This window comes from Triturus cristatus, chromosome 2_2, assembly GCF_964204655.1.
Source record: "Triturus cristatus chromosome 2_2, aTriCri1.1, whole genome shotgun sequence".
Taxonomy (NCBI): Eukaryota; Metazoa; Chordata; class Amphibia; order Caudata; family Salamandridae; genus Triturus; species Triturus cristatus.
The window spans coordinates 365,293,728-365,318,467 of NC_140582.1; the positions used below are offsets into that span (position 1 = coordinate 365,293,728).

The following is a 24,740-nucleotide window of genomic DNA, read 5'->3' on the forward strand; positions in this document are numbered from 1 at the left end:
GGTTTCTGCCCCACTTAACAATTTCCCAAAACTTGATCTGGTTGCCAGAAGTACAGGCATCCAATAGGTCAGACCAATGTAGGTCATCCCACTCCTTTTTCGCTTTCCACAGAATTTTTTTATACATTGAACGTGCCTCTTTTATATCGCTGGAGATCCTAGATTTCACTGCTTTGACTAAACGACTATGTGCCTCCCTGCAGTTTTTATTGTACCATTTCTCACGGGATCCATATGCCTTTACTTTGCCTTGTGTGGGTGGAAGGGTTAAGAGGGCCTTAAGGTTAGCAAAGCACCGTTTGTGAAGATCACAAATCTGATCACTAACATCCATGGTGGGGGCGAGAATCGAAATATCGCTCAAAGTCGACGAGACTGCCTTCATTATCCTATCTAAAAGGGTTGGATCCTCCACCACCCTGGACCATCTGAGCCTTCTCCTATCGTTTGTCAAGATAGCATCACCTGTTAGATGAACAGCAGTTATAGACCTGCCAAATCCACCTGGGTGTCTCATGCTTAATGACAAAGGGTTGTGGTCACTTTCAGGACGGGACATAACTTCCATATCATCCAAGAGTGACCAATATTCCATTTTTAACAAGATGTAATCTATTCTACTTTTCCTCACCCCATTGTCAAAAGTGGGTTTGCCATCCTTATCAGAGGCCGTACGACCATTGGTTGCCCTCAAACCCCAATCCAGACACAACCCCAACCACTGTAAAGCTGCCTCAGAGCCTCTTTTAATATTATTCAAAGACAGCATCAGGATATTCCAGACAGTGTCCTCCTCAAACCCCAGGTCCTCCCCCGCATTATAAAGAGGCTCAAAGGTGCAGTTGAGGTCCCCTGCTAGGACGAGTAACTTGTCCCTCCCTATCACTTCAAGGTAAGAGTCTAACACATCTAGGATACTAGGACAGCGCCCTCCAGGTTGACCACGTGCATAGATGTTAATGACTACAATGTCCAGGCAGTTATCCTTACTTAATCTAATTCCCAAGAGGTCCGGGTTATCCAGAACAATTTCCATTGGTCGATAGCCAATGGACTCTTTAACCCAGATCACTAACCCCCCCGATGCTCGACCATTATTGACCCTTATTGCTGGTTTAAAAAAGTTTAGGAACCCGGCCCTATGAATTGGATCAGGGGCCCAGCTCTCCTGGAACAGTAGGATATCAAAAGTATCAATAAAATCCAGCCAGTCCTCAGAAGCCATACGCCCCTTCAGCCCTGCTACATTCCATGATGCTAATTTGAGTGTCACGACCTGACTGGGTGTTGTTGTGCTATGCATGCTACAATGATCCACTCCCAAAGATGAGGCTATATTAAATTGGGACCCCTCCACCATGTTGTCATCTTGATGATGATATGCAGAGTCCGCCACCTTCTCCTTCTCCATGATGACACCCCCCTGGATCGATACCTCAGTACAGACTCTGTCAGCCCCACCCACTTAGTTACCCAGAACACTCCCGCTGCCAGCTACCGGGTGAAGTCAATCGATACACTCCAGGCCAGAGAGGGGTTCGTAGCGATTAGACAATAAAGGGTACTGCGGGATGTAAGGTGTTCTATCAGCAAGATATCTCCTAACAGGTCTTCTAGGGAAGGTATGACTAGAGGGGAACTCGCAGGATCGTTTGGGATAAAAATACCCAAGGCCCAGGGTCTGCACATCACCCAAACCTTGCTTCCCTATGCAAGAAATCTACCACCCAGGGATCCTTAAAAGATATAATGATGCAGTCCCCCTCTAGGTCCTTGGTACAGTGGCCCACCCATTCAACTCTTCTCACAAACAATATTTCAGTCGAGGAGGAGGGGGGGAAGAGGGCGGTTTTTATTTAGCCAGAATACAACTTTGTTTCTGAGGTCCCCATGTGATTCATTTAAACCCTCCCTAAGTGGGGCAACACCTGTTAGAACTATCGTGTATGGGGTGGCTTCTGAAGGTAGGTCTGTACAGGGGGGTGCCCGTTTATTTGCTTTCACAAGGGGAATAGGGGGGTTGATGGATCTGCTCCCCTTTGCTCCATTACTTATTTTGGGCTGTGATGATGTACTCGGAACACCACTCACATTATCTTGTACCCGAGTAGCCACAGGAGGTGTAGGGATGTTCGGCTGGCATTGTTGGTTAAATTTAAAAGAAGCCTTCTTTGGCACCTGTAGCAAAGTGGCTGGTACAGGCGTACAATCATTATTCCCAGAGCTCCCCCCTGCCACTGAGCCCTTGTTTTTGTTAAAATCAGGCTTAGTGGATACTGGTCTAGCAGATGCTGAGGATGGAAGTTTACCCATGGTTACATTTCTCTGACCTTTGGAATTACTCGAAGAACTAGGATTCCCCAAGGCATTTTGAGGGTTAACTTTTTTTTTAAAAAAGCCAGTATTGGTGTTTACAAGAGTCTCAAGTGTGTCCAATTTTAAGGTCATCAAATGTGTTCTTTCAAGTACGGAAAGTAAAAGAGTTTTAAACAAAGCTTCCATTTTGGCCAGCAGGCTATCATCACTATTATAACAGGTAGGACATGGGTCCGAGGACCCAAAGGGGATATGGGGAGGGCACAGGGGATCATTTGAAACCAAGACAGGGTGTGAGGTGGGGATGACTTCGGGGATTATTATGGTGGGCTGAGATGGGGCATTGGGTCTTTGGATATTAGTAACATCCTCCCTCTGGTGGCCCTTGCATCTTTTTCTTTTGCGGGGTACATTTCTCAGAGAGTCCTCATCCATGGTTGAGTCCGACTGAGATTGACTGGCCAGGAGCACACTACCCCCATCCCCACTGCCTTGTGTGTCGTCAGGGTTTGAATCACTCTCTGAAGGAGTCAAAGATAGACCTTCCCCCTCCACCTCACGGTGCACATCCACCGCGGCTTCGACCAAGTGGTTGCTCGTACTCGAGGCCAGTGCATCAGGGCTGGGTATTGTGGCCAATTTTCCTAAAGAAGAGCGTTTCTCGCTAACCAGATCTAATGAAAGCCGTTTTTCGACCATGGCTATCTCTTTTTCAAGTATACCTGTAGCCCTGGTGATAAAGGCGTCTAAGGGGCCAGAGACTACCCCCTTGGTAGTCTGCAGCTGTACAGTGCGTTCCTTTCCAGAACGTAAAGGCATGGTTACAACAACAGGGTGATGTTGACACAACGATATGACCAAAAAATATAAAAGAGCAGGGGGGGTGGCCCAACCCAACCACGACCGACCACGGACGGCCACAGACGATCCCGCCCTTGTCCCGGGCTTCTCCCGGGACGCTCCCGCGTGCTCCCGCCCAGCAGAAGCAATGAACCAAAATAAGGGGTATGTGACGCACGGGGGCGGGGTTGGCAGGGAGAGCGGGCCAGGTGGTGCTAGTTGGCCAGGCAGGGACTCCTGGGAAATGGAGTCCCTGCAAAAAACGCTCGCAGCCCTGCAACAATGCCCCAGCACTTCTCACTCGTCGCTGCCCCTACACAAGATCCCCACCAACTGTTCGTACGATGCGGGACCCGCGAAGCGGGTCCGGCGAGCAGTTTTCAGCAACTAGCAGCAACCCAGCACGGGATTCCAGGGAGTGAAGGTCCGTGAATCAAAAAGTCCTTCCAGCAAAGGGTCCCACCGATGTAAGTGCAGGGGAGATCTTTAGTAACAGCCTGTGCACAGGGGGCGGGGTTGGCAGGGAGAGCGGGCCAGGTGGTGCTAGTTGGCCAGGCAGGGACTCCTGGGAAATGGAGTCCCTGCAAAAAACGCTTGCAGCCCTGCAACAATGCCCCAGCACTCCTCACTCGTCGCTGCCCCTACACAAGATCCCCACCAACTGTTCGTACGATGCGGGACCCGCGAAGCGGGTCCGGCGAGCAGTTTTCAGCAACTAGCAGCAACCCAGCACGGGATTCCAGGGAGTGAAGGTCCGTGAATCAAAAAGTCCTTCCAGCAAAGGGTCCCACCGATGTAAGTGCAGGGGAGATCTTTAGTAACAGCCTGTGCACAGGGGGCTTGGTTGGCAGGGAGAGCGGGCCAGGTGGTGCTAGTTGGCCAGGCAGGGACTCCTGGGAAATGGAGTCCCTGCAAAAAAACGCTCGCAGCCCTGCAACAATGCCCCAGCACTCCTCACTTGTCGCTGCCCCTACACAAGATCCCCACCAACTGTTCGTACGATGCGGGACCCGCGAAGCGGGTCCGGCGAGCAGTTTTCAGCAACTAGCAGCAACCCAGCACGGGATTCCAGGGAGTGAAGGTCCGTGAATCAAAAAGTCCTTCCAGCAAAGGGTCTATACAATTCAGGAGTCAACCCATACCTGGACATCAATGCATCTTTCATGTGGATATAAGAATTATGGACTTCAGAGGGCAAATCTAACATTGTATCCCTCCCCTCACTAAGGAATCGCCCCCACAACCCCGCTCCCCAATCCTTCTCAGGGACCCGGTGGGAGGACATTGCTACCTCATAGGCCTTGAACTACTGCCCATTGTCATTATTCTTATAAAACTCTCTAACCACATCCTTAGGAATATACACCCTAGCTTCCACAGGCATGGATGGTGTGCTGCCACCAGAGGGAGTAATCTCCAAGCTCCTTGCTTTCAACTCCAACTCCCTCAAACTTCTCCCATGATCCAGTTGCATCTTCTTTTCCTCTTGGGCCAATTTCCTAATTTCTACCTGCCCATTCATTTTTTCTAGCTCCAACTCGTGCATCCCATTCCTCTCCCTGTCCTCCAGCTCCTCTGGGGATAGGCCTTTGGCAGAAACACTGCTACCTACTGGGGAAGGTGCTCTCCTCCCTCCTGGACCCAATGGCCCTTCCAGCTGCCCATCTGCACCTTCATTCCCTTCCTCATTCTCAGGGGTATTCCTTGCTTCTATCCAGGTCCTCAGCACCTTTTGGAACTCATCCTTCTTGGTGAGCCCGGTCATTGAAACTTTAAATTTCTTGCAGAAGTGCTTCAGCTGTCTCACAATGTAGCATTCCAGTTTCTCCTCTTCCCAATCAAAATCAACAGATGCTTTGGATGCTGCTTTTTCCATGGTGTTTAACCTTGGCAGTTCTTTGCAAAAATAGAAAGTTCCAGGAAAAACAATCTACCAAAAGTATGTGGTCGCGTTTTGGTCTGCACTCACAAGTAGTGTTCACCAAACACTGTATATGAGTCACAAATGCAAGTCCAGAATCCTCACCGCTGACCACCAATGTTAGATTGGGGGGTCTCTAGTTGGCAGAGGTAGGTACCTTTGACCAAATAGGGACCCTTGCGTCTAGTCAGGGTAAGGGGGTACACTCCTAAAATAACCCTTGCTCACCCCCTTGGTAGCTTGGCACGAGCAGACAGGCTTATCTCAGAGGCAGTGTGTAAAGCATTTCTGTCAAAAGAGCACAAGAAAACACCTGCCTAAATTATATAGCCATAGGCCTAATACATAGGTCCCTTGATATTAAATCACTAACTGGAGCTGAGCCCAATTGATATTCAAGCCATGAGATCACAACCTTAGTTAACAAAAAAACATATTTCTTTTTATTAACATAGTTTTGCAAAAGATTTTTTTTGCGACCAAAGACAATACATGATAACATAAAAAAGAACATACACAATATTTTTCAGTCTCCCACACATCACTACATTCATACAAATATACATTAATTCCAACAACAACCACAATATCACACGTCGGTCATGATGGTAAGGCTGCCAGATGATGTTAAATGGAAGGTTTGTTCATGCGTCATCCTGCTGGAAAATAGGAGTAACATGGAAGGAGGTACGCAGAAAATTCAAACGCCTACGCGCGTTTCGGTGTCAGGCCCAGAACAGGGCCCCACCTTCATCAGGGCGAAGACCGGTAGATAGTGGGGGGGACACAGAACACACCTAAGATTAATCAGAAAACATATATGACATAAATATAGATTTGAATGTAATTATATGATATCGTCTATGGTTTAGGCTTTCAAAAGATCAGCTCCAGTGGTGGGCCATAAGATATAGGTTAAGAGAATAAAAGGCAAAATGAATGCCGAGTAGGTGCGCAAAACAGGAGGAGCTCAAAGGGGATACTTGTCTAAAGAATAGACCACACCCGTGTTAGAACAGAGAGAGGATTTATGTGGATAAGGATTCAGAGATAGATAGAGCCCAACATATATATCACCCGTGCTCTAAGCAACAATAAGTGAAAATGAGCTAAGCGATCATAATTCAGAAAACATACTTCAAAATGAGTCAGGATTGATACAGATTTGTGTATAAATCTTCACTGGATAATTATGCATATATTCAAAAAGACATCCAGACGCATGCCGGATCTGAAAGAAATCAATCAAGAAGAATCTGTTCAAACATCCACAATATATGGAACTTGCCCAATAGAGAGGGGGAAACCATAATCTATAGTCAGGGACATACCCAGAAGGCAAGGATTTGCACAAGAAGGAATATAAAGAATCAGGTCCAAAGGCCAAACGGGAAGTCCAAAACCCGGATACAGAATGCAATCCTGGGACAAATCACTAAGGGCAGCAACAGTTGATACAAAAGGTTCTGTGGAATAAAAGAAGCTAGTTGAGGGGAGATCGGAAGCTTCACAGGTGCGTACTTCTACAAAATACTTTCATCAAAACAGCATACATATGAAACATACCCGAAGTTTTCAAAAACTCAGCACAGCACGGTATCCAACAGGTACAAGTTACTGGCGAGGTATACCCCACAGCGCAGGTCACGTGTCAGAATGGCGGTTCTTGAGGTCAGGGGAGTCAGTAATTCTAAATCCAAACAAAAGGATAGGGAAATATCACCACACACCTGCAGTGTTCGGTGAGCTGTCATGGCCAGACTAATATGAAGCCACGGACAAGTCGCATCAAAGGGAGTCCCCCGAGTCATATATAATAGCGCTGCCACTAGGTGTGGAACGAATAATGGCGTCTATCCTTAACGCAGGGATCAATAAGGAAGCGGGTAGCAAGGGCACATGGCCGCACTGCGGCGGTGTCTCCAAGGGAGGAGGCAGAGCAAAAGGGTAAGGGAGTAATACTGCTCGTCCTCAGGGAAAAGAGGCAAAATGGAAACTCATTTAAATCATCTGCGCCGCAATTTAAAGAAACTAGGGTAAGGAATGATAGAGGCACGTGCAATTGCGTCGTAAGGTGCGTTCTTACCTAGGATCAAGTAAATATTCCACCATGGAACGGATAATCAACGGCGTTTCAGCGGGATGAGAGGTCTCCGGGATGAGTTCTCAGGCGGAGCCCCGCCTTCTTAAGGAGTCACCGGTTTCCACATTCTCCAATGGGAGAATAGACTACAGTTCGCCTAGAGATAGAGAGCAGACTGGAGAGCAAAAGGAGAGTAAGGAGTATTCATCTGAGTACGGCGGCCATATTAGAACGATGTATATGGCCTCTCGACTGTCATAAGGAAACCCTCATAAGGGAGTACTGGACCAAGTATGGGGATACTACTGCATCGTCCTATGGGCGCCAAAGACATAGAAGGTAGGGTCAAGATGGAAAGGCACAGAACAGAGTACCCCTAAAGTATAGAAAAAAAATAAGAAACAGAGTTAGGTAATTATTGGAAAATGGGGGCAAACAAGTCAGCATCAGATTAAATCATCGAGACTGCTAGAGAAGTCTTAGCTATTGGTGCACTGTACTAAGCTCTGACAGGTAAACCAAACCAGCCAATCATGGAATCACTAATCCATACATCAATTTACCATAGGGAGTACTTGCACTGTGGCACTGAATAGCAGTGGCACAGTGTCCAAAGCATCTAACACCAGCAAAAACACATGAGGCAACAACAAAAAATGGAAGGGAAACCCACGCCAGGTCTAACAGAAACCTATTACCAACTCGCAAAATAGGGTTTGCGAGTCGCTATTAGGAAGGGGAGTGTTAAGAGCGTCCCTGGTATGTAGGAATGGTTTGTGACCAGGAATGCAGTCCTAAAACGTTTGCAGTTACTAGCAACTTTAAGTTGGTTGTAAGCCATTCACAAATTTGTGTATGGGGTCGCCAAAATGTTTTTCAGAGCAGGCAGTGGTCCCATGTACCACTGCCTGCTCTTACAAAATGAAAAGAAAACTTAATTTTTTTTTCTTTTAAACACTTCCTGTTTTCCTTTAAGGAAAACGGGCTGTATTTAAAAAAAAAAAAGTTGATTTATTAAAAAAGCAAACACAGACATGGTGGTCCGCTGTACCCAGCAGGCCACCATCCCTGTGTTATTGCCTTTTCCCAGTGGGTTGCAAATTGCGACCTGCCTCATGAATTTTGATGAGTCAGGTCCCTTGCGAACCATTTGGGAAACGCTAACGTGTCTGAGACACATTAGTACATTTAATTTTGTGAATCTCTAATTGAGAGTCACAAAAAAATCGCAATTAGAGACTCTCAAAAAGGAAAGTTTGTACATTTGGCCCACTGTTGTACATCGCAGATCGCAATTTCCCAATAGCAAATCGCTAAAACTTGCTACTAGGAATTCACAAACACGCGATTTCGTACATTTGGCTCTCTGTTCTGAAAGATTCAGTACATCAGCTTTGCCTGGTCAGAGACGCCTCTTCCTGCCCTCCAACAGTTATAAGGCTACATGGCCTTCTCCGGCTAAGGAGTTGGAGTAATCTTTGCAGGTGTTGAATTTAGATGTAGAGAAAAAGGCAGAGGTGATATCTGGGTTGGTCTCACACAGGAAAAGATTAACCACCTTATCGGCATTGTAACACTTCTGCTGTCTCATTGGATATACCTGCTTTGGATTCCAGAGAATACCACAACAAATAATGATGGGTGTTTTACAACTCAAACATTTTAGGTCAGCAAGAAGCAAACCGATCATTATAGCTGTGGAAATTTACTCTTGGTCCTGTACTAAAACTAACGATATATAGGTGTTTTCTGAACTATGACCCGGGCGCAGCTAACATAACTCCATATATTCCTTTTTTTCTGTTTTTTTTAAACAAAATGCCACTTTTTGAAATTGAAATTCTGCTTATGTAAGTATCTAAATACAACTAACAGTAGGCAGTGTTGATAACCAAATGAGCTGGGCTTACCTAAGGTCGGTTGTCTCATGGGAAATCTCTCGCCCACATTGCCACATTAGTTACACGTTACGTTATGGATTTGCATTTCTGTCTTTTATTGGCGTAATTTTGCTCTGACAAAAAGTCATCAATACACATTTCAAGTAGAACTATATAAAAACATGCCAGCATTTTTTAAAGAAGGTGATTTACATTTTAAAAAATTCATACAGATGCCTTCCGCAAATGTGTATCTCCTGAGGCAGTCAAGCTATCTTAGGGAAGGGAGGTGGCTGCTTATTTGTAACACAACTTTCACAACACTGAACTCTGTTTGTACCAAGTTCACCACATGTTTGTGCATGTACCAGGAAAATAGGACATTTTAATGACTGTACTGATGCTTGTCTACTTTCGCTGGTAACATTTTATAATTAGTCTACGTTGTCTTTCAACTAAATGAGAGAAATTGTACTTTTCCACTCAACATGACTATTTTTAAATTTGGTATTAGGAATTCACAAACACGCGATTTCGTACATTTGGCTCTCTGTTCTGAAAGATTCACTATGGCAGCTTTGCCTGGTCACACACACCTCTTCTTGCCTTCCAACAGCTGTAAGGCTACATGGCCTTCTCCGGCTAAGGAGTTAAAGTAATCTTTGCAGGTGTTGAATTTAGTTGTAGGGAAAAAGGCAGAGGTGATATCTGGGCTTGTCTCACGCAGGAAAAGATTAACCACCTTATCGGCGTTGTAACACTTCTGCTGTCTGATTGGGTAATACCTGCTTTGGATTCCAGAGAATACCACAACAAATAATGATGCGTGTTTTACAACTCAAACATTTTAGGTCAGCAGGAAACAACCCGATCATTATAGCTGTGGAAATTTATTCTTGGTCCTGTACTAAAACTAACGATATATAGGTGTTTTCTGAACTATGACCCGGGCGCAGCTAACATACCTCTATATATTCCTATATAAGGGGAGTGTTAAGGGCGTCCCTTCCTAATAGCGAGTCGCACAGGTATGTAGGAATGGTTTGTGACCAGGAATGCAGTCTCAAAACATTTGCAGTTACTACCAACTTTAGGTTGGTGATAAGCCATTCACAAACTTGTGAACTGGGTCGCCAAAATGTTTTTCAGAGCAGTCAGTGGTCCCATGTACCACTGCCTGCTCTTAAAAAATGTAAAGAAAACTTTTTTTTTTTTCTTTTAAACGCATCCTGTTTCCCTTTCAGGAAAACGGGCTGTATTTAAAAAACACAAAGTTGTTTTATTTAAAGAGCAAACACAGACATGGTGGTCTGCTGTACCCAGCAGGCCACCATCCCTGTGTTATTGCCTTTTCCCAATGGGTTGCAAATTGCGACCTGCCTTATGAATTTTGATGAGTCAGGTCCCTTGCGAACCATTTGGGAATCGCTAATGTGTCTGAGACACATTAGTACATTTAATTTTGCGAATCTATAATTGAGAGTAACCAAAAATCGCAATTAGAGACTCTGAAAATGGAAAGTTTGTACATTTGGCCCACTTTTGTACATCGCAGATTGCAAATTCCCAATAGCAAATCGCTAAAATGTGCTATTAGGAATTCACAAACACGCAATTTCGTAAGTCTGGGTCTCTGTTCTGAAAGATTCAGTATGGCAGCTTTGCCTGGTCACACACACCTCTTCCTGCCCTCCAACAGCTGTAAGGCTACATGGCCTTCTCCGGCTAAGGAGTTGGAGTAATCTTTGCAGGTGTTGAATTTAGATGTAGAGAAAAAGGCAGAGTTGATATCTGGGCTTGTCTCACGCAGGAAAAGATTAACCACCTTATCGGCATTGTAACACTTCTGCAGTCTGATTGGGTAATACCTGCTTTGGATTCCAGAGAATACCAAAAGAAATAATGATGCGTGTTTTACAACTCAAACATTTTAGGTCAGCAGGAAGCAACCCGATCATTATAGCTGTGGACATTTATTCTTGGTCCTGTACTAAAACTAACGATATACAGGTGTTTTCTGAACTATGACCCGGGCGCAGCTAACATAACTCCATATATTCCTTTTTTTCCCTGTTTTTTTAAAAAACGAAATGCCACTTTTTGAACTTGTAATTCTACTTATGTAAGTATCTAAATACAACTAACAGTAGGCAGTGTTGATAACCAAATGAGCTGGGCTTACCTAAGGTCGGTTGTCTCATGGGAAATCTCTCACCCACATTGCCACATTAGTTGCACGTTACGTTATGGATTTGCATTTCTGTCTTTTATTGGCGTAGTTTTGCTCTGATAAAAAGTCATCAATACACATTTCAAGCAGAACTATATAAAAACATGCCAGCATTTTTTAAAGAAGGTGATTTACATTTAAAAAATTCATACAGAGGCCTTCCGCAAATGTGTATCTCCTGAGGCAGTCAAGCTATCTTAGGGAAGGGAGGTGGCTGCTTATTTGTAACACAACTTTCACAACACTGAACTCTGTTTGTACCAAGTTCACCACATGTTTGTGCATGTACCAGGAAAATAGGACATTTTAATGACTGTACTGATGCTTGTAACATTTTATAATTAGTCTACGTTGTCTTTTAACTAAATGGGAAACATTGTATTTTTCCACTCAACATGACTATTTGGAAAGAAGCTTGGACGCAGTGGTTCTTGATTGGTAAATTTCTATATGTGTTGACGTGCTAATGTGGAATTGCACATGCTAATACATAGTGGGCAGCTAATACAGTTTGCATACCCATGCAATCAAACTATGTGGAAAACATGAAAAAATGTATAGCACAGTGCAACCTTTGCTGCCAAGTCATGCACACAAGTGTTTTGCTCTGTCACAGTCAAAAAACATGTCCGGGAGAGATTGAGGCATGGTTTGGTTTGGTTACCTCACAGAAGATGTCCTGATAGGAGGCTTTATTTATCTCTATGATGTTGATTGGTTTATAGTCAAGTGACTTGCATTCTTTCATGTTCATGATTTTGGCAAGGAATGGCTGCTTCTGAAGTGGAATGGGAAGCATAGAATGGCTTGGGCACAGTGACACATTAATAGCTCTGAAAACAGCAACAGTGAGCATGTGGCATAACGGACAGAACTGATGACTTTGGAGTTGAAGAATCAGGTTCTGGTAGCAGCATCAGCTCAATGCCCTGTGATTTTAGATAACTCACTTGGGGCATATTTACTAGAGAGTTGCGGAGCGTGGCACTAGCCATCTTGGCTTAACGCCACGCTCCCCCACTTCAAAAATGCAGGGGTGCACCGTATTTGCAAGGATACGGTCCAGCCCTGCGTTTCTCCCTGTGCTGGCGCTATTTTACCTGCCTAGCGCCAACGCACACACCATTGCACCACAGTGCAAGGGTGCCTACGTAGTAGGGGGAGATGATTGTTTATGTACAGGAAGGTGACCCTTCCTGCATATAAACAATCTTAAATGGCATTTTGAAACTTCTATATGTGCTGCTTAATGCAGCACAAACAGAAGTTGCAAAACATTTTTTTTTTATTGATTGTTTATTCGCAGGACAGGTCACTTTCCTGCACATAAACAATCAATGGCCTTTTGCTGTTTCTATGTGTGCTGCTTAAGGCAGTACACATAGAAACAGCAAAAACAAAGAAGAGAAATGAAACATTTCTCCTCGTTGTACCTGTTTAATACCTGTTTTCCTCTGGTCTTAATGTTGGTGTCGCTACATATTTACGCTGCCCTTGTAAATATGGGGCAGCATCAAAATCAATGGGTGTTGCAGGGGAACACCCACCTCAACACTCATTGCCCAACCCTTTTACGCTAAGTATGGCATGAAAAGGGGGCCTTATTTGCAAGGCAGCGTTTAGCCACGTTAAGTGGCTTAATGTTGCCATGTAAATAAGGCAAATCGCCTATCGCTAACACAGCGTCACAAAAAGTAACATTGTGGTGGTGATAGGAGCTTGTATATTTGCCCCTTAATTTCCCCCGTCTACAAAAAACATGAATAGGTCCTTGTGTAATGTAATGGGTACTTATGTAAAGCCTCCAATTTCATTGAGTCGAGTCCCCGCTATATAAAAAAATGCCTGTGAGCGGACAGTGTTTAGTTACATGAAAAGCTGGGGTGGAGGAGCTGTAGCAAAGAAGGTGTAATGCACAACACAATTTTGGAAAAACTCTTACATTTTGTGATGCTAATAAGGAATGCAATAAACAGACCCTCATGCAACAATGTGAGAAGTTATATAAGGGATACAATGCCCCCTGCCATACATAATAAGGATATTGCAAGTCACAGAGGAGTTCCAAAACCACAGAGAGGAATGAGGCCCAAGACTGAGTTCCTTTATAAGTTTATGAAACTCTTAGGTGACTCGCAATATCCTTAACACCAGGGGGTACTTTATCCCATATAATACATGGTTGCACCATAACCTTTCCCACAAGCCACTTAAAACCTTGGTGCATAGCTCTTTCCTATGAAAGAGAAAGCATGTTTTCAAGCATGAAAAATAAAAATTAAACTGCTAATGCAAAAGTAAACAGATCAAAAACCTGTGAGTTATTTGTTGCAAACAGACATGAGAGATAGTTCAATACAAGTCAGTTTAAAAAAAATAAAAATAAGTTGCACTAACTCAGAATGTGTCGAAGCATGCAGATAGATTCTAGCTTTTCTCTAACTATCTAAGCTGTACAAAAATACAAAAAATAGACATGTTCTCTCTGTTTATCATTAGAAGTTAAAAAGTAGAGCAGAAGGAAGAAAAGGAACATTCCGGTTTGTGCTTCAATTATGCTCTGTGACCAGACCTGCCTTTTAACTTCAGCTGTTGGCTCTGGTTGCAGGAGGCATTGTGAAGGCAGAACCTGACTTCTACTAGTCGAGTTCTGATATCTTTTCTTTATAATCAGTGACTGAGTGCGCCACAAGCCTCCTTTTATGAAGAAATTAGAGACTGCTGTTAATACAGGAATTGCAGAAACCCATGTATTAGAATGTATATCAATCAAATTATTTACAAATCCTGAGACTGATTAGAATTAATTTTTGAAATCAGTCAATGTTTTGAACAGTTAAATTTAATGTGCGTTTTCTTGTGTATGTAAATTTATTCTGTAAATCAGTTTCTATCATAGAGTAATCATTACTGTAAATACAGGTGTTTTTACTAAAGTTTGTTCGAGCTCATGCGTGACACAATGGCAGTTTGGCAGTGTCAAACTTTAGTAAATATACCCACTATCGCTTTATTTAAGTGTATAAAAATGATGCAAATATTAAAATATATGCAATATGTTTAGACATTTTTCTGCAATCAATCAATACAACCAGATACACTTGCTCACAATCTATTCTATGTTACAGTCATCCAGATAGGACATTGACTTTATTCTTTATGAGTCTATGTACATATTTCTATGAAAAATGTCAAGCGGTGATTTAAAAAAAAAAAAGATATCAATAATATTGCTTTATCTCCCATGAATTGATTTTTGTAACTTTCATCATTCTTATCGTTTTAATCAGTCTTGAGATGCCACAGCATGACTTTTTATTAATCTATTTTGAAGATGGTGTTACTTATTTAAAATTGAAAACAAGACAATAAAGGGATAATTTCGAGTTTTTCAGAGCTAAAGCTACTCTGTAAAGCACTGGTGCTCCCATCCCACCATAGTCACATTTCTCATGCTCTAGTTATATTCGAGGGTGGCACAGTTGGCACTGGGTCTCTGACAGTGAAGCTCATGCTGGCTTTTCTACTGGAAACCTCTAACCTAATGGCTCGTTTGCTGCAGGACTTACAGGTAATAGAAACAGACATGATACTCTGTTTAGGATGTGATGACTAGATTTCCGTACCTGGTACCACAATAACTGACCTGGTAGTCCCAGGCATTGATATCCCTATTTGTTCCTCACCAACAAGGAGACATCTCTTTGTCCTTTGGGGTCATTGTTTGTTTGCTTTTCAAGAAAACATCTGCTTTGCTGAGCGAATCAAACATGGACCTCCCCACCAGCAAAGTTTTTTGCCTTCAATGGTTTCACAGTAGTGGTGGCTTCATTGAAGGCCTGTCTGCCTGGTGGGGAGGGCTAAATATAGCTGCCTGACAGGCAGCCCAACATACTTTAACCAACCACCCTAAAAAAACGCAAGGTGTGTGTTTGTTTGCCTGTTGAATTGGTGCTGACTGCCTATGGGTGTGTGTGCATGTTCAAGTCAAGTCAAAGTCCACTTTATTCGATTAATTAAAATCATAAAAGTATTCTACAACAAATATCATACATTCATATATCTTAAGAAACAGGTTAAAACAGTATTAAACAGTAGGTGGATTTTAAAAGCAAGTTAAAAAGGCATTATTTACACAAAATTCATTACAGTTTGCACTCATCACTACAATAAACATGAATTCAAGTATCTGTCCTCATCTGTGATTCCAATCTTAACCTTGATCTCTTACGTCTAACAGATGCAGCCAAAAAGCTAGCAGTGCAATACATAATTACAGGGGAATGCATCATCTGTAAATATAACAACGCAGGCTTGTACTGCGTAAAACCCAGCTCCTTCAGAATTGATTTTAAATATCGGGTACGAGGTTTGTGATAAAAAGAACAGAAGAACAGAAAATGGGCATTATCCTGAGTGGAGAAACCATCGCATTTGCATGGGGACGATTCCTCGAGCTTACACCAGTCTTTCTCGTCCCGCAGAACCATATAAATTTGGTTAAAACGGAATTTGGACAGTAGCCACCTATGAAAAGAATTAGTGACCACTGACAAATAAGGAGCCAACTCAAAAGATGGGGTTATCAATACATGAGCCCTCACAGAGGGTTTACATAACTCATCCGCTTCACGCTCGGCCATACGTAATCTGATTAAATTGGTCTTCACCCACAGCAAATCAGCTTTGCACAGGGATTCTGGACTATTAAAGATTTCAGGGCGTCCCAAATGTGCGGCCATAGATTCAATATATGACAGCCACTGAATATCCCTCCTGTGATCTAATATAAGACAGTCTTTGATTATCCTATGATTAGGGCTGAGGTTCGGGTTAAGCCAGAGCTTGATCCACATCAAGAGTGGAGCTAGATTGATTATATCTAGAAAGTAACCCAAACCCAGCTCTAGATGTAAAGAGTGAGTGGCAGTTGACTGGGGTAGTCCCAACAGAGAACGAAGAAATTTGTTTTCCTCTGTCTGAATGCATTTAGAATTAACATAACCCCAGACTGCAGCCCCGTATCTAGCGATCACGGCTGTCTTGGCTTTGTAAACGGCCAGGACAGCCTCGATTGGTTTCCCCCCCAATCTCTTAGTAAACCCCAGGATTGCAGAATATGAGCTTCTCACCGCATTCGCTTTAGATGTTAACTGCGGTGTCCAAGTTCCCCTTTGGTCAAAAATCACTCCCAAGTATGTAAAAACTTTCACACTTGTAATCACCTCTCCATCGCAAAAAAGGTTTTTTCTTTATGCTTACCACATCCTACTGACATAGTGTGTGATTTGTTCTTGTTAACCACCAGGTCAAGACTGGACATAAAGTTGCCGAAGGAGTCGAGTAACTTTTGCAGGGCAACTGGGGTCCTGGCTATTAGCACCGCATCATCGGCATAGAGGAGCACCGGAATTGGTGCACCCCCCATGCTCGGGATATCCTTTGAGGCAGCCGTTAGGTCATCCTCCAAAGAGTTCACGTATAGCGTGAACAACATTGGCGCCAGTATACATCCCTGACGGACCACTCTAGTTGATCTGTGTGCATGTTATTTTGTATGAATGTTGGTCTGTGTACAGGTGTTCCAGCAAGTGTATATGGTTTCAAGCATGGATAATTATATGTCTTTGTTCTGTGCTCATGTGTGTTGGTAACTGAGTGGGGTTGTGGGCATAGATTTAATATGTTTGTTAGCATTTGTTTTCGATGCTTTGCTCGTTATCCCCATATGTCGGTTTATCTGTGTGAATAGATGCTGGAAGGACTTTTCATACCTTAAAGACAGTTTGGAAGGTGGGCTGCCTCGGCTACAACCAATCCACCCACCATTTTCCTCTGATATCGCTGGAGCAGCTTTGCCCAAAAGAAGCAATGCCTGAAAACAATGCTTGCCAAGGCATGTCGATCAGTCAATTTGCAGTTTTTTGTTTCTTTTCAAAACAGGGGTTTGTTTCTGATCTACAAAAATAAATATCCGGGAGTGACTAGAGGTTGCTACCAGCATGTAGGTGGTGGACGTTTTGATTGCCTTTAGCCAACATGCTACTACTAGAGTCAAAGACAGGAAAACAACCAAGCTGACAGAACATTGAAAAGCCTGTCCCAAACAAGGTGGATTTTCCAATACGATGTCAGTCTGAATTCTTACGCTGGAGACAGTTTTCCTGACGGTGAAGCCAGATTCGTCTCCACCCCAGAAACGCAGGACTTTTCCTGCATTTAAATGACTAAGACGTTGCAGACGGGGCACCTGCTAGTACTCATTCATTGTCTCCCCAATAGTAACTATTTTCCAACATTTGGAGAAAGAAGTGCCTCCTGAGCCTACCCCGACAAATCTATTGGTATGATCTCTTGTTCTCGTACCCCAACCCCTCCACTCACTCGTCTATCTTATTTATAAATTCATTAGTTTATAAGAAAACAAATATCGGGGTGCTTTATCAAACACAAATAAACGTGGTGAAACGTCCAGTAATATAGTAATGGAACGTTATTCCCCATTGAGCAGAAAGCTTGATCTGGAGGAAACTCTGGCACTAACATTACCGCTCCAGGACACCGCCACAATATTTTGCAACAACTGTGAGTGGCTATGAGGCGTAAAGACTGTGAATTCTTTTTTTCCAATAGTATCACAGCACGTACATACTGTGCAGCTGAACGATACAGAAATAAAGCATAGACCGGCCTTTGCTATTCTCAGAAGTAACAAGTCCCTTGGGGCAAGATGGCGGGCACTGTTACCGTGAGCGTCATATGCGTTGGCAAGCGCGCGCAGCAGATGCAACAGGCGTATGAGTCTTTCAGTGTAATTCCTGTGGGGAAACTACCTGAAGCCGCACTGCATTATTCATTAGTCCAATTGGTATTCAGTGTGAATCACCGTGTTTTACTTCTTCGCTTTGCAGAATTTTCCCAAATGTTCTTCTTTCTGGGCTAACAGTTCTATTCTCCATATCAAGTGCTCGATTTACACACAGATGGTACTGCATTTCTTACATTTTAGTTTAAATATGCAAACGTCCTACTGTGCAAAGGCTATTAACGAAAAACAAGTGAATATATCCTAGTTTTTGAGTAGTAACAGTTGGGAAAAAAGAAGCAATATCGCTCGTTTTTACAAAGATGAGAAACCTTGATAAATGTTGGCATATGTTGTAAAATATGTCGCACAAGCAAGCTCAGCATGATAATTGCTTACAGCAGACATCAGTGTGTGATCTGCAGAAGGTGGAGTACTTCATAGAGTTACTTAATATAGGGTGACCAACTGGCATGGATGTAAATTCAGGACAGTGAGTGTAAAAAATCAGGACAAAGGGTCAAAATTCAGGATAAAAAATCATGACAGAGAGTCAGGATTCAGGACAAAAATTCGGTACAAAAGTAGGTTTTACAGACACATCAGAGGAGGTCGTGCAATATTAGATAAGTTAATAGACAACCAACACAAGCACATGTCAAAATACGTTTATATTAGATTGAGACAACCTTGCACTGCATCTGTTGTGTGTGCGAGTTTGCATATTCAAAAAGAAAAAACAAAACATGAAGAAAAAGATCTAAGCGGAAGGCTTCTCGGGATCAGACATGCCCCCTCTCCCCCATTGAAAAAAACACATCCGACCCAATCAATCAGCCAAAGGGGATGTGATGTGCACAAATGCAGAAACTTTGCACTATTGGAGCAAAGTAAATAATAAAGGGCAATTGTGTTTGTACCATCAATACTACTTGTGTGACAGGTTAAGATGCTAACTGTGAATGCACCTGGGTAACGTGCCAAAATGAAACCTCCACCTTCCCTCAGCTTGGCCCCTGGTGAGGTGACAGGAGCCAGAGGCGCAACTAGAGCCAAATTTCGGGGGGGGGGCTGGGCAAAAATTTCGGGGGGGGCTGAACTTTAAGCAATAGGAAGAGTGGAGCTGCAGGGGCTCTTAGAAGGGGTGAAACAACAGCGAGGCCTCATTAACATGCAAATGGTCTTTTAAAGACCTGTAAAGTGCTCGGGTGCGGCTGCTTTTTTGCCCGGGAAGGTGTCTCATCCCGGGCTGCCCCACACGACGGGGGGGGGGCGGGGGCTGAAGCCCTTTGAGTCCAATGGGTGTTGCGCGCCTGACAGGAGCCCATAAACAAAAGCAGTTTGCCAGGCCCTGGGCTCTGGCAGGAGGAGGCCCAGCAAATGCTGTCACTGTGCAGAGAAGCCTATTAGCATCCTGTATGTGATAATTAGGCTGACATACAGAATGATAATGGGCCCATGTCAGCCTGTGCCAGGTCAGGGAGGGGCTGATGTAGGCCACTGATCACAGCAGGAGCTCGAGCTGGCCCCTGCAATGAGAGTTACAGAACTATCAGGCTGCTTGCAGAGGGACAATGTCTGAAAGTACGGACAAAAGGCGTCCGTGAAAGAATTCCTCCACGGACAACGGGCAAGAGGCCCAAATAACGGGCAGTCCGTGAATTTACGGACGGTTGGTCACCCTACCTTAGCCCCTTCAGTGCCCATGACGAGATAGTCTCGTCATGGAGCGCGGTTGCGCTGTGCCCATGACGAGACTATCTCGTCATGAACCCCGCCCGCTAATGAAACGCCCGGCACAGGGCGTGGAAAGGGCGGGGCACTGAAGAGGTTAATAGTAATGGTTGCAAATTTTTAAGCATCAATAGACCTTTACATTTGCTTAGTGCACTATATAAAATGCCCGGTATAATTGAAAACATACTTTGCTGTTCACAGAGTGGCGTGTAACATTCACTTGCCATCATCGGTCTGAGATGTCCAACAAGTGATACTTTCTAAATCATGCATTGCAGAAGCATGCTGACCTTGCAGATAAATACTTGGGGCCAGGTGTACTAAGAAGGGATTTGATAAAAGTGGTTACAAATTGCGCAGCAACTTTTGCCAGATACATTCGGCTTTTGCGAAACAAAATATATACTAATAGATAGGTATGCAAAACCTAGGCCTTAACTGCGATCCACACTGAATTGCACCCATCAAAAGGGATGTTTGCCTACTGTAGTCAGAAGACCACCATCTCTGTGGTTGCTTTTAAATAAGCAATATAGTGGTGAGATGCACACCGGCGTACTCAAAAGTTTAGAGTCATGTACTCCTTCAAACTGTTATTGGCGTGCAAACATGATTTTAAATGAGAACATATTTTAAATGCAAGGAAACGCAATTTGTTAAAAAAAATGTAATTAACATTTTTAAGAGTTGGCAGTGGTCTCTAGTACAATTGCTTACTCTTACAAAATATTTTTTCAACACTCTTGAACAGGATCGGATTCTATGGGACCCCATAACTTTTGCGAAAGACTTACCACTACATTTGTGTAGTCAGTAAAGTAATAAAGGTTTGTGACTGTATTTTGCTAGCAAAACATTGTTACATCCTATACCGAATTGGTATTTGGAAGGGAAACCCCAATTATGCCTTTTCAAATACCGATTTGGTATATCGTCACAAAAACAAATTGTGATATGGTAATAAATTACAGTGTCGCAATTTGTGTTAGTTCCATATAAAAAAGCCTTTTTATGGTCTCAAACAGACGAATTCTTCAAATTGTACCTGTTTGCAAATGCAAAAACAGTTTGCAAATCTGGCTTCTTATTGTCCAAAAGGAAACAAAGTAAAATGGATCATCATCTTTGACTGAATATGAAATCAGATGTCATCTTTTTAAATAGATGTTTTCAATTTTATCTCTTGTTTAATCAGGTGCTAATCTGATATTACAGGCCCTGCAACATTTCAGCCTGAGGTCTCCTACACTCAAAGCAATGGTTTTAGAACAGCTTTTCCAGGGGAGTACTTTTCCTATTTCGGACACCCTTGACCCTCACAACAGATCAACCAGGCTTTTGGTAGAAAGCCACATTACGGAAGCGTTTAGCTCTGGGCTACTGATCATAGGAAGTAGAACAGTCATCAAAGATGAAACAGATATCACCATCAAACTGACTATGTGGATGTCTGCCTTATCTGTACACTATTTGTGTTGATAGTCTCAGTAGTAAATGCTGTGTCCACAACACATAACTAGCAGGTGGGAAGAAATCACACTCTGATCTCAAACCTTGTGGTTCAGATGTATTCATCTGGAGAAAACATCCTCTTACTCTCTGCAGCTCCCATCAGAGGGGTGACCAATACACTGAAGGAACATGAGACTCTTCCTTCCTACCAGAGCTGTTCTCTCTTCTTAGACATCTTCCTCACTTTCAACAGACAAGTCTAGGATCAGAGCTTGATCTTGTGTTTAGGATGGAAGAACTTGGGGATGGGGTTTCTTAGCCAAAGGGTAATGTCTCTGTTGTATGCCTGTTAGACCTGACAATCTTGGCATGGTTTGCTCCAAAAGTTTTTGTCTTTACTCTTTCTGCTTTGCTGAAATTGTTTTTTGTTGGCTCTAGTACTCTGCATTCTTAACCATTGCTCACCAATGCTAAATAGCTTGTTCCCACTCTTATTGACATGAAAAAATTGGGTTACATCCAATTGGCATATTTCATTTACATGTATGTCCCCAGGTAAGGGATGTACCATATACCTGCGGCTGGTAAATTAAATGCTACTTATTGTGCCACCCACTTAAGTAGCTCTTTAAAACCTTTCTCACACCTGACATTGCAGCCTGTATATACAGTTTTAAACTGTCATTTTGACCTGGCAAAATACAGATTCTGCCTGGCCTAAACTTTCCTTTTTAATACACCTCAGTCACCCCTAGAGTAGGCCCTAAGCAGGCCACAGGGCAGTGTGCATTGTATTTAGAAAGTTAGACATATACGTTTAAGTTTTACATGTTCTGGTAGTAAAAAAACTCTCAAATTCATTTTCCCATATTGTAAGGCATAACAGTGGTTTACCTTAATAAATTTAATGAGTGATAACATTTGTTTGGAATCAATTAGGATTATCATGTTTGGTGTCTGAAGACTTGTTATTTAAAACCCTCTTTAATGGTAGAGTGAGATTTTAAGTCACAATTTTGAAAATGCCGTTGTTAGAAAGTTGCAAAAAGAACAATTGATGGACAAAATGCTGATCAATATCAAACATTCACCCCAATACAAAGATCTGGGCCTAAATCCATGGAGAGCATGGGAACCTGGGCTCACTGTGCCACTGGATGCAAGCTAGCCTGGCTGATGAGGGGTGAAGCCCCGAAATCGGTCCCAGGTATGCTTGTTTCAGGTCCAGGGAGTACTTGGCTTGGCAGTTTCATACGGACTGTTCCCACGAGGCACAGGGTCAAGACTGATTTGCACATGGCTGGGTCTAGCCTGAGGGGCATGGTGAGCAAAAGAACAATGCATTTAACCCAGATCTATAGACTGGGGGAGAATGTTTGATTTGCTCTGCATTCCGTCCATAATCTGTGTATCTTTAGATTTTTTGAAAGTTGGCATTTTCCTGCCCTAAGTATTTGGTGCCTGCAGCCTGTTCCTGGGTCACATGACTTGGCAGTTAGTGTTTGTGTATTCCTCTGAGACAGCCACACAATAGAGGGCCTGGGTGTTGGTAGAATGCTCCACATGAGTTGATAAAAAGGGTACAGCAGTCCCCTTTCACACTTGCACTCAAAGACACTGCTGCAGCTCACACACAAAGTGCTTCACTCTAGCCTATTCTGCCTGCAGACAGACTTGGGTCAAGGCAGGGAGGCAGGACATTCCAGACCTTCTGTATGGGGAAAACTCCAGAAGTTTTTTCCATTTCAAAGTGGGCACCAGGTATAAGAACAGGACCCTCAGACCCACTCTTGAGTATACTCCTGGAACTGTGGCTACTACAGAAGGACTGCCCTGCTGCCAGAGGACTACCCTTGAGCTTGTGGCCTGCCCTGCTTTCTGAGAAGGAAGACTGGACCTGCACCTGTCATCCTAGGCTTAAGTGACTCCAAGGACCAGCTGACTAACCAACTGCACTGAGGTACAGGGATACTTCAAGCTCCAGAGGTCCCCCTGCAACTTCCCACATGACCTGCTGCACTGGACCTGCCTGAGCCTGCAACTAGACCTGCCTGAGCTCTGCTGGCCTCTGCTGAGTTCCTGACCCCTAAGAAGTGCTGCTCAGGTCCTGGACCCTTAGCATAGCATCTGTTGAGCTCCTGTTAAAAGAAAAGGAGAGATCCTGAAGCTTTGGGCTCTTCTTGACCACACACAGACCTGTTTGCACCCACGCTAACCACCAACACAAAGCTCCTGGTGAATCCCACACTTTGCGCTACAGCGCACTACCAGTGACGACTGGCAACACAAGATCTGCACTTCGCTCTACAGCATCAACAGCCCATGGAGACCGCCAACGTGAAGCTCCAGCAATGACCATGTGCAACACCCCACATGATCTTCACACACAGTGACAACGGTACACGAAGCCCGGCCTGTTCTTCGCTTTATACCTACGACCTTTCATGACACGCTCCTTGCTCCTCACAGCCTCTCCCTACGCAAACGAAACTCTTTTCACGGTAGTTTGGAAGGTAACTTTTTCATCAGGACTAGCCTGATCGCTATATCCAGTGGGCACTCCATCACTGTCGGCCTAAACTTGTGTTGTTTAACTGGCCTCACACAACCAGATAACTATGATTGGCGCTTAGTGCTTTTAAGCACTATTCTTACTTAAATCTTTGAAATTACATTTCTCCGGTTCTACTGACAGGAGTTTTGTCGTTTTGGTGTCAAATAATGTATTACATTTTCTAAATGTTTCTAAATAGGTGTGGGATTTTTCTGGTGTCATGTTTTCATTTTCTTGCTGTTTGTGTGCTGCAGAAATAATTTACACTATACCTTTAAGTTAAACCTGACTGTTTTTGTGCCAAGCTACCAGAGGGTTAAGTGCAGGTTAATATAGTGACTTTTGTGGTTCTACCTGACTAGGATTTTGGTCATTGCTTGAGAAGAGTTCACACCCCATCGTAGCAACAACAACATTTCTCACATTGGTGGCAGATGTGGGATTCAGTACTTTTGTTTGTGTAGTGCCATACAATGATTTGTGTAACAAAAAATCCCATTATATATAATTTGATACCACATCTGACCTTTTTTCATTGTACTTGATTGGCATCTTTTGCTTTTTCCAAATTCACTTCTAGTCCATCTGACTTTGTGCATTTGTGACCCTACCTGCAAGCCTGGATGGAGTTTGAGCTCAATTACCGGTAGACCTACACTGTAGCTGAGCTCAAGGGATTCTGCAGGGAGAGAGGGCATCCAGCAACCAAGGTCTCCAAGGATCAGGAACTCAAGAATGTCCACAGGGCCTGGTGGGAAGCCTGCCAGTTACAGAGGTGGAGAATAAGGAGGAAGACTTTGAGGAGACGAAGGATGAGAAGCTGAAAGGGGAGGATGGTAGCCCTCTGATTGTGGCTCCAGAGAAGAGAGGGGTGAAGTCCCCTGCCAGATCCAGGGCAAGCAGCAGAATATTTTCCAAAATC

At 43.6% G+C, this 24,740-nt stretch overlaps 1 protein-coding gene across 1 annotated transcript in view; it reads left to right on the top strand.

Moving 5' to 3' along the window:
* The window catches only part of LOC146862282 (cystine/glutamate transporter-like), a 682,155-nt gene that overhangs the window by 24,121 nt on the left and 633,294 nt on the right, over positions 1-24,740 (top strand). The window lies entirely within an intron of this gene.